This window comes from Loxodonta africana, chromosome 17 (assembly GCF_030014295.1).
Source record: "Loxodonta africana isolate mLoxAfr1 chromosome 17, mLoxAfr1.hap2, whole genome shotgun sequence".
Taxonomy (NCBI): Eukaryota; Metazoa; Chordata; class Mammalia; order Proboscidea; family Elephantidae; genus Loxodonta; species Loxodonta africana.
The window spans coordinates 29416860-29425294 of NC_087358.1; the positions used below are offsets into that span (position 1 = coordinate 29416860).

The following is an 8435-nucleotide window of genomic DNA, read 5'->3' on the forward strand; positions in this document are numbered from 1 at the left end:
AATTGTGGTATATTCACACAACGGAATACTACACATCGATAAAGAACAGTGACGAATCTCTGAAACATTTCATAACATGGAGGAATCTGGAAGGCATTATGCTGAGCGAAATGAGTCAGTTGCAAAAGGACAAATATTGTATAAGACCACTATTATAAGATCTTGAGAAATAGAAAAAACAGAGAAGAACACATACTTATGTGGTTACAAAGGGGGGAGGGAGGGAGGGAGGGAGAGGGCTTTTTATTGATCAATCTGTAGATAAGAACTGCTTTGGGTGAAGGGAAGGACAACACTCAATACAAGGAAAATCAGCCTAATTGGACTGGATTAAAAGCAAAGAGGTTTCCGGGATAAAATGAAAGCTTCAAAGGTCAGCGGAGCAGGGGCTGGGGTCTGGGGAACTTGGTTTGAGGGGACTTCTAAGTCAATGGGCAAAATAATTCTATTATGAAAACACTCTGCATCCCACTTTGAGTTGTGGCACCTGGGTCCTAAATGCCAACAAGCGGCCATCTAAGATACATCAATTGGTCTCAACCCACCGGGAGCAAAGGCAAAGGAAGAACACCAAGGTCACACGACAACTAAGAACCCAAGAGACAGAAAGGACCACATGAACCAGAGACCTACATTATCCTGAGACCAGAAGAACTAGTTGGTGCCCGGCCACAATCGATGTCTGCCCTGTCAGGGAGCACAACAGACAACTCCTGAGGGAGCAGGAGACCAATGGGATACAGACCCCAAATTCTCATTAAAAGACCACACCTAATGGTATGATTGTGACGAGAGGAATCCCAGAGACAATGCTCCCCAGAACTTCTGATGGCACAGGACAGGAACCATCCCCGAAGACAACTCATCAGGCATGAAAAGGACTGGTCAGTGGGGGGCAGAGAGATGCTGATGAAGAGTGAGCTAATTAAATCAGGTGGACACGGGAGAGTGTGTTGGCAACTCTTGACTGGAGGGGGGATGGGAAGATAGAGAGAGAGGGAAGATGGCAAAATTGGCACGAAACGAGAGACTGTGGGGGCTGACTCAATAGGGGGAGAGCAAGTGGGAGAAGGGAGTAAGATGTATGTAAACCTACATGTGACAGACTGATTGGAATGGTAAATGTTCACTTGAAGCTTAATAAAAAAAAAAAAAAATTTACTAGACGATGCCCAACGGCAACGACCTTTGCCTTTTAGACTTATTTCATGCTGCCTACTTGCCCAAGTTCTTTCTAAATGAAAAGGCCTTTTCTACCACTTATAACTTATCACCTAACTCCATCACCCTACTGTTTGTGAACATCTCCCCAGGAAAACCAACCAACAGGTTGTCCAGGAACAAACCTGTGTGGCCTAGATCCATAAGATAAACTAAGCCAACAAGTTCTATTTTGGAAATTTAAACTACAAAAAAATAGCAATAAGATATAAAACCAAAGTTCATGAATTAGGGAAACCATGGTGTGCTATGGGTGAGTTAAGTTAAAAAAAAAAAAATTTTTTTTTTTAACTATGGGTACAAAAGTAGAAAAAGAAACCGAGAAACACAGTGAGGCTGAGTCACGTAGAAGGGAAAAAAGCCCTGGTGGTCCAGTGGTTAAAGCGAGCAATTGCTAATTAAAAGATGAGTAGTTCGAAACCGCCAGAGGATCCACGGCAGAAAGTTGTGGCAGCCTGCTTTCATAGAGATTTACAGCATTGGAAACCCTATGGAGTCACTATGAGTCTGAATCAACTTTATGGCAATGGGTTTGCTTTTTATTATAATTATTCATGGGAAGGCTTTGAACTCTGATCTCCTAGAGCCTCCTTATTATGTTAACTCTAGCTCCAGACTCCATGACATCAGCCATATAATGGCTTCAACTCTTGGACCCATGAGAGATTTCCTTTAAAATTCCTCACGTAGCCCATCAATGATCCTTCTTTATTTAAACTAGCATAAATAGTTTAAGAACCAAACTTTCCCGAACTATTTTCCATAGGTATATATATTTTTCAAAACAGATTATAGTACTTATGTTTCTTAAAACCAAAAACCCGCTGCTCTCAAGTTGATTCCTACTCATAGCGACCCTATAGGACAGAGTAGAACCGCCACATAGAGTTTCCAAGGAGCACCTGGTAGATTTGAACTGCCAATCTTTTGGTTAGCAGCCATAGTAGCTCTTAAACACTAATCCATCAGGATTTCCGTATATGCTCCTTAGGAACCTGTTTTTTTGACACAGTGATAGGCCATCAACATTAAATACTGATGTGCATCTTCATTACAGATGGCTTCATGACGTTTTGTTTTATCATAATTTGTTGAACCCATACGTTATTATGCCAGTTGCCCTGGAGTTGACTCCAACTCATGGCAACCCCATGTTTGTCAGAGAAGAACTGTGCTCCACAGGGGGTTTTTGGAAGTAGATAACCAGCCCTTTCTTCTGAGGTGCCTCTAAATGAACTTGAAACTCCAACCTTTCAGTTAGCGCCTGAGTGTGTTAACCATTTGCACCACCCAGGGATTCCACACCCTGTTACTGGATGTCTAAATTGTTTCCAGTTTTACCCTAATATAAATTATTCTGTAACTATCACTTTAGCACACATTGTGTTTTTGCTATTTCCTCAGGATAAGAACATTCTCTTCATATAATGTAATTTACTTGATAGGGTTGTCAAAATTCTATCCCTGAATTTCTATGCTGTTAAATACTGCTTAAAGTAAGTCAGAGTTTAGAAACAGAAAATTTTATTGCAATACTATTACATAAGCACATAATAAGACATCCAAAATAGAGAGTTTTAAAGTGGAAACCCAGCAATGGGATTCAGGGAATCCATGTATTCCCTAAAATTATGGGCAAAGCAAGTCTATAGCTTTAAGTAAATTCTCGAAGAGTCCATAATCCAAAAGAGGTTAAAATATCACTGATATAAAGACAGAACTTCATACATATATTGAACAATGATTATATGAAACCAAATAAATTAACATAACCCATCTAATGTACTTAGACTAGAGCTGACACATATTACACTTGAAATAAATACTAATTAATAAAATTAAGAACAATTGTGTACATCAGACTTCCAGTTGTTTTCTAGCCTTTTGATTACTATCCATAGATGACGCTTAATAATTAACAATATATCCACTGAAATCATCTGTATGTCCAGCCGTGGTTTATTGAAGCCAATCCATAATACCTTACAAGAGCCAATTGTTAAATTTTCAGAATTTTCACAAGCTGGTTATTAAACATGGCTATTATTAAAAATTAAGTCATGTAAATTAATAATTAAATAAAGTATATTAAAAAGAAAAACAATATTAAATACTCAAACTCTTTAGTTCCTAATGATTTTACTACGCTTTAGTATCACTGCGCTCTTGATATATTATTCATGTCTATTATATATCTGTATGGTGTCGTTGTTAGTTACAATCAAGTCAACTCTGACTTCTGGTGACCTTATACATAACAGCACAAAACATTGCCTGATCCTGTGCCATCTTCATGATCATGGGTATGTTTGAATCCATTGTTGTGGCTGTGCATCCATCCATTTCATTGAGGCGTTCCCTCGTTTTTGCTGACCCTCTACCAAACGTAATGTTCTTTTCTAGCAATTTGTCTTTCCTGATGATGTGTCCAAAGTAAACAAGCCAAAGTGTTGCCAGCCCTGGTAAGAAGCTAAGAAGCATTCTGGTTGTATTTCTTCTAAGACTGATTTGTTTTTCTGCCAGTCCATGGTATATTCAATATTCTTCACCAACACCACAATCTGAATGCATCTATTCTTCTTTTGTCTTCCTTTTTCATTGTACAGCTTTTGCATGCATATGAGGCATGTGTATGGCTTGGGTCAAGTGCATCTTCGTCAACAAAGTGATATCTTTGCTTTATAAAACTTTAAAGAAGTCTTTTGCAGCAGATTTGCCCGATGCAATACATCTGATTTCTTGACTGCTGCTTCCATGGACATTGATTGTTGATCTGAATAGAATGAAATTGTTGACAACTTCAATTTTTTCTCCATTTATCATTATGTAGTTTTTCGGTCCATTTGTAAGGTTTTCATTTTCTTCACATTCAGGCGTAATCCATAGTCAAGGCTATGGTCTTTTACATTCATCAATAAGTACTTCAGGTTGTCTTCATTTTCAGCAAGCAAAGTTTTGTCATCGGTTTGTCAAAGATTATTAATGAGTCTTTCTCCAATCCTGATGCTGTGTTCTTCTTCACACAGTTCAGCTTCCTGGATTGTTTGTTCAGCACACAGATTGAAAGCAGACCTGGCGGTGAAATGGTTAAGTTCTTGGCTGGTAAATGAAAGGTCTGTGGTTTGAACCTACCAGCAACTCCTTAGAAGAAAAGACCTGGCCATCTGCTCATAAAAATTACCACCTTGAAAACCCTATGGGGCAGTTCTACTCTGTCGTATAGGGTCACTGTGAGTTAGAATTGACACGATGGCACACAACAACAAAAACATACAGATAGGGTAAATAAGGTAAAAGGTACAACCCTGCCTCACACCTTTTCCAATTTTAAACCACGAAGTGTATAACCCGATCTGTTTGAATGACTGCCTCTTGATCCATGTACAGGTTCTGCATGAGCACAACTGAAGTGTTCTGGAATTCCCAGCCTTCAAAAATCTGTATGGTAGAAATACGGTACAGTGGTACATGGGGCACTACTGTGCATCTCTTCTCAACTTTGCATTCATTGACATCCAATTAATAGCTCAAAATCAGCCATGATATGAGCATAGAAACCCCCAAAGGCTGCAAATTAGGACTTTTTCTTTTTTCAGAAAGCTAGTTGTTAAACATTTATCAGCACACCACTAAGTACTGATCTCAGTTGTACTTTCAGAAAGACATACATTCTGACCAGCTCGTGGCTTTGGGAAGGAGACTGATCCCATAACCTTGTTGTGAGACTATTTTTCCTTGAGTTTCTTATGTTTTTGCACATCTTGCAAACTGAGGTACTGACTGTCCTTTGTTTTGAAATGTATTTTCAAGGATGTTTCTATAGCAAACCTCCTTGAAAGATACAGTGTTTCTGTCCAGCTCAAAGAGCAGGCATACACGCTGCCCATTATAAAAAATTCTGATTCCTTAAGCTCAGGTTTCCTCTCCTATAATTCAACCCACTGTGCATGAAGACATCCATCCAAGTCTATCTGTGTTTCCTCCGTGGAACTTGAGGACAAGAGGAACTGATGCAAATATGCTGATGTTCATACTGCTTGCTACTCTGTGAGTAACAAAGTCCTTTTTCTCCAACTCAAGAAACTTTGGCAAGCTTACTCATTAGCTTGTTAATAGGGTAGAATCTCAGACCCTTCATAGTTCTTGATAACAGTTTCTAAAAGAAGAGTAACCTATTAGTTTAGTATAGGCTACAGTGAGGCTAGGCATGTTCTCGCTGGTATTGTCAGTCTACGTGTTAACAACAATACTTGACTGCATTTTCCAGTGGAGACCAAGTTATGAAAAAGTAGTTAAAAGTTGTAAAGGTCGCTGTTTCGAGAGAACATTTGGGAACTCCTGCTGATGTTGCGTGAAATGACCCTGGAAGCTGCTGTCTAGGTGACCAGGAGACATACATAGAACTAGAATATACATAGACTTGCAGAAAATTCAGGTGTGGTGAGAAGGGGTTGTCCAGAAGCCTCTACTCTCCTGTTCAGATGACTGGAGAGACAAGGGTGACTCTTGCATCAGCGACAGCCCTGTGTACCAAGGTGAGAAAAATTGGGTAGAAGAACATGTGTGGACATTCATGAGCCACTGTCTAGGAGGGTCCGAAATAACTCCTACCCTCTTAGTTTCTTTGGATGGTGCAATGGAATGAACGGTGTCCCCCAAAATATGTATTAAAATCCTAATTCCTATACCTGTTAATGGAATTCTGTTTTGAAATAAAGGTTTCTTCGTTGTGTTAATTAGATCATACCCAAGTAGGGTAGGTTCTAAATTTAATCACTTCTGAGTTATAAAAAGGGAGAATGGACACAGAGACATGCAGAGGGAGAAAAGGAGGACAGTCAATGGAGGCAGATGCATCTACAAGAATTGCTGAAAATCCTATGGATCACAATACTCTGATCTGCAACCAATCATAGGGCAGTGCAGGACCAGTGTTCCTTTCGCTTGTGCATGGGTTGTCATCACTAGGGGGCAGACTCCACAGTAGCTAATAACAACTACAACTAGAAACTGAAATAGACAAGGAGTGACTTAACCCTGGAGCCACATCCTGAATTTGAACTTCTAACTTCCTGATCTGTGAGAAAATTAATTTCTGTTCTTTAAAACCATCTACTTGTGGTGTTTGTGTTATGGCAGCACTAGATAGCTAAGACAAATGATTTCAGGGCAGAATATTTACACACTGAGGTAGACCTCTTCTTGTTGTTAGCAGACTAAAAAACTGTGGGATGTATGTTAAAAACAGGAGAACAATATATCCAACAAAAACTTTCCCCACTGACTACAGCATTGTCATAGGTCTTTATTCAGAATCCCACGGCATAATTGACAATAAAATGTATGATTCAAAAAAAAATGAATATTTTCTTTCCACTTCAAAGTAAAGAGAAATTTAATCCTGACTGGTACAAAGGAGAACAAATTTGGCTCACAGCTAAATATCAAGGCCTCAAGTCTGACACATTTTTTTTTTTTTTTACTTTTTGGAGGTGAGTACAGGATCAGATGTGGATATTAATGGAATTCTCCCAAACATCTCTAAAATATATAATGGTTCAGTACCCTATTTGAAGAAAGAATTTTAACTGTTCTTAAGAGGCTGTAGCTTCCTGAAAATGAAAGGCTACACTTTTATATTCTGTTTAGAAGAACCAGATTCTTTAGGACCTTCATATAGACCAGTCAGCAATGAAGCCACCAAACGTTGCAGAGGATTGAAAATATGGTCAGCATGCTAACGGTTGTTCTGAAGGTGCTGAATTTGCATAGGTGCCTGAACTTCACTCTCATTTCAGAGCATGATAAGGAATAAAGCAGCTGTAAGAAGTATGTACATCTGAATAAATATTTGGGAATGTTAAAAATATTAAAATTTTCTGTGGATCTGAAATTCAGTTGAGAACTTCTGATGTCCCAAATAACACTCATTTAATTGTGATGGTACAGCCAGAAATCTTTCTTGCCAGGAACCAAACCAGCACTTGAAACCTTACTTGACACATTTCTTACCCAAGCATTTGCACTTTGCCAAGAGTGACAAAATTGAGTCTTTGACATTCTATTTGAATCTTCAGTGACAACTTGCATTGAATCCTTCAGAGAGAAAATATTGTGAAAGTAGATTTCATGGCTCTGATAAAGTATTTCCAAATATTCAAGCCTGGTTTGCTATTGGCTATGGATCTGGATTCAAACACGGCATTGAAGTTGACCTCTTTGAAAACTGAAGTCTATAACTTCATGTGTGATTTACTGAATTTGATACCAGTTTCTAGTAACGGAACTCACGGAAGTCTTAACCACCTTCTAAAGAATCCTGCTTACCTCCCCAAAGATCCAAAAAAGACTATCCCCTGGTACAGTGCCCCTTCACAAGAACCCCAAGAGATAACCCTGGCTGCTCATGAGGCCTCTTGATTTTGCGAGTATGGATTTTCAGACACAGTTGAATCTCATCATGGTGGAAGAGAATAGTATTAAGCATGGCATTTTGTCCTATAGAACACCTAGATTTCTACAGAAGAACAGCACTATCTGTCTTCTTTATAAGGAAGTAGATAAGCCATGACATCCTAATGCCTTTGCATGCCCTACACCATTGGTAAAAATGGCAGTTTCTGCACAGAAGGCTTTTCCGACTGTTTTTACAAGGATCTTCAAATTTCTCTTAGTCCTTCCTGTAAATGTTAATTTTGTAAAAATAATGCTAAACTGAGTTATGGGTTCCTCTAACCACCACAACTAAATAAAGGTTCAAATCAAATATATTCTGAAGCATTGTTTACCACTAATATATTGCCAGTGCACCAGAGTTTTCAAGTTATATGTCGCTACATTCACGGCACCTACTGTGAAGGTACCCCACATGTCTGTCAGTTTGTCATACTGCGGAGGCTTTCACGTTGCTGTGATGCTGTAAGCTATGCCACCAGTAGTCAAATACCAGCAGGGTCACCCATGGTGGACAGGTTTCCAGACTAAGACAGACTAGGAAGAAAAACCCGGTAATCTACTTCTGAAAAGATTAGCCAGTGAAAACCTCATGAATAGCAATGGAACACTGTCTGATATAGTGCCAGAAGATAAGCCCCCATGTTGGAAGGCACTCAAAATATGACTGGGGAAGAGCTTCCTTCTCAAAGTAGAGTTGACCTTAATGACGTGGATGGAGTCAAGCTTTCGGGACCTTCATTTGCTGATGCAGCATGACT

General features: G+C 39.2%; 1 pseudogene; it reads left to right on the top strand.

Moving 5' to 3' along the window:
- Nucleotides 1–5868: 5868 nt before the first annotated feature.
- LOC100662565 (ectonucleotide pyrophosphatase/phosphodiesterase family member 1-like) lies at nucleotides 5869–7854 on the top strand (annotated as a pseudogene).
- Nucleotides 7855–8435: the final 581 nt, after the last annotated feature.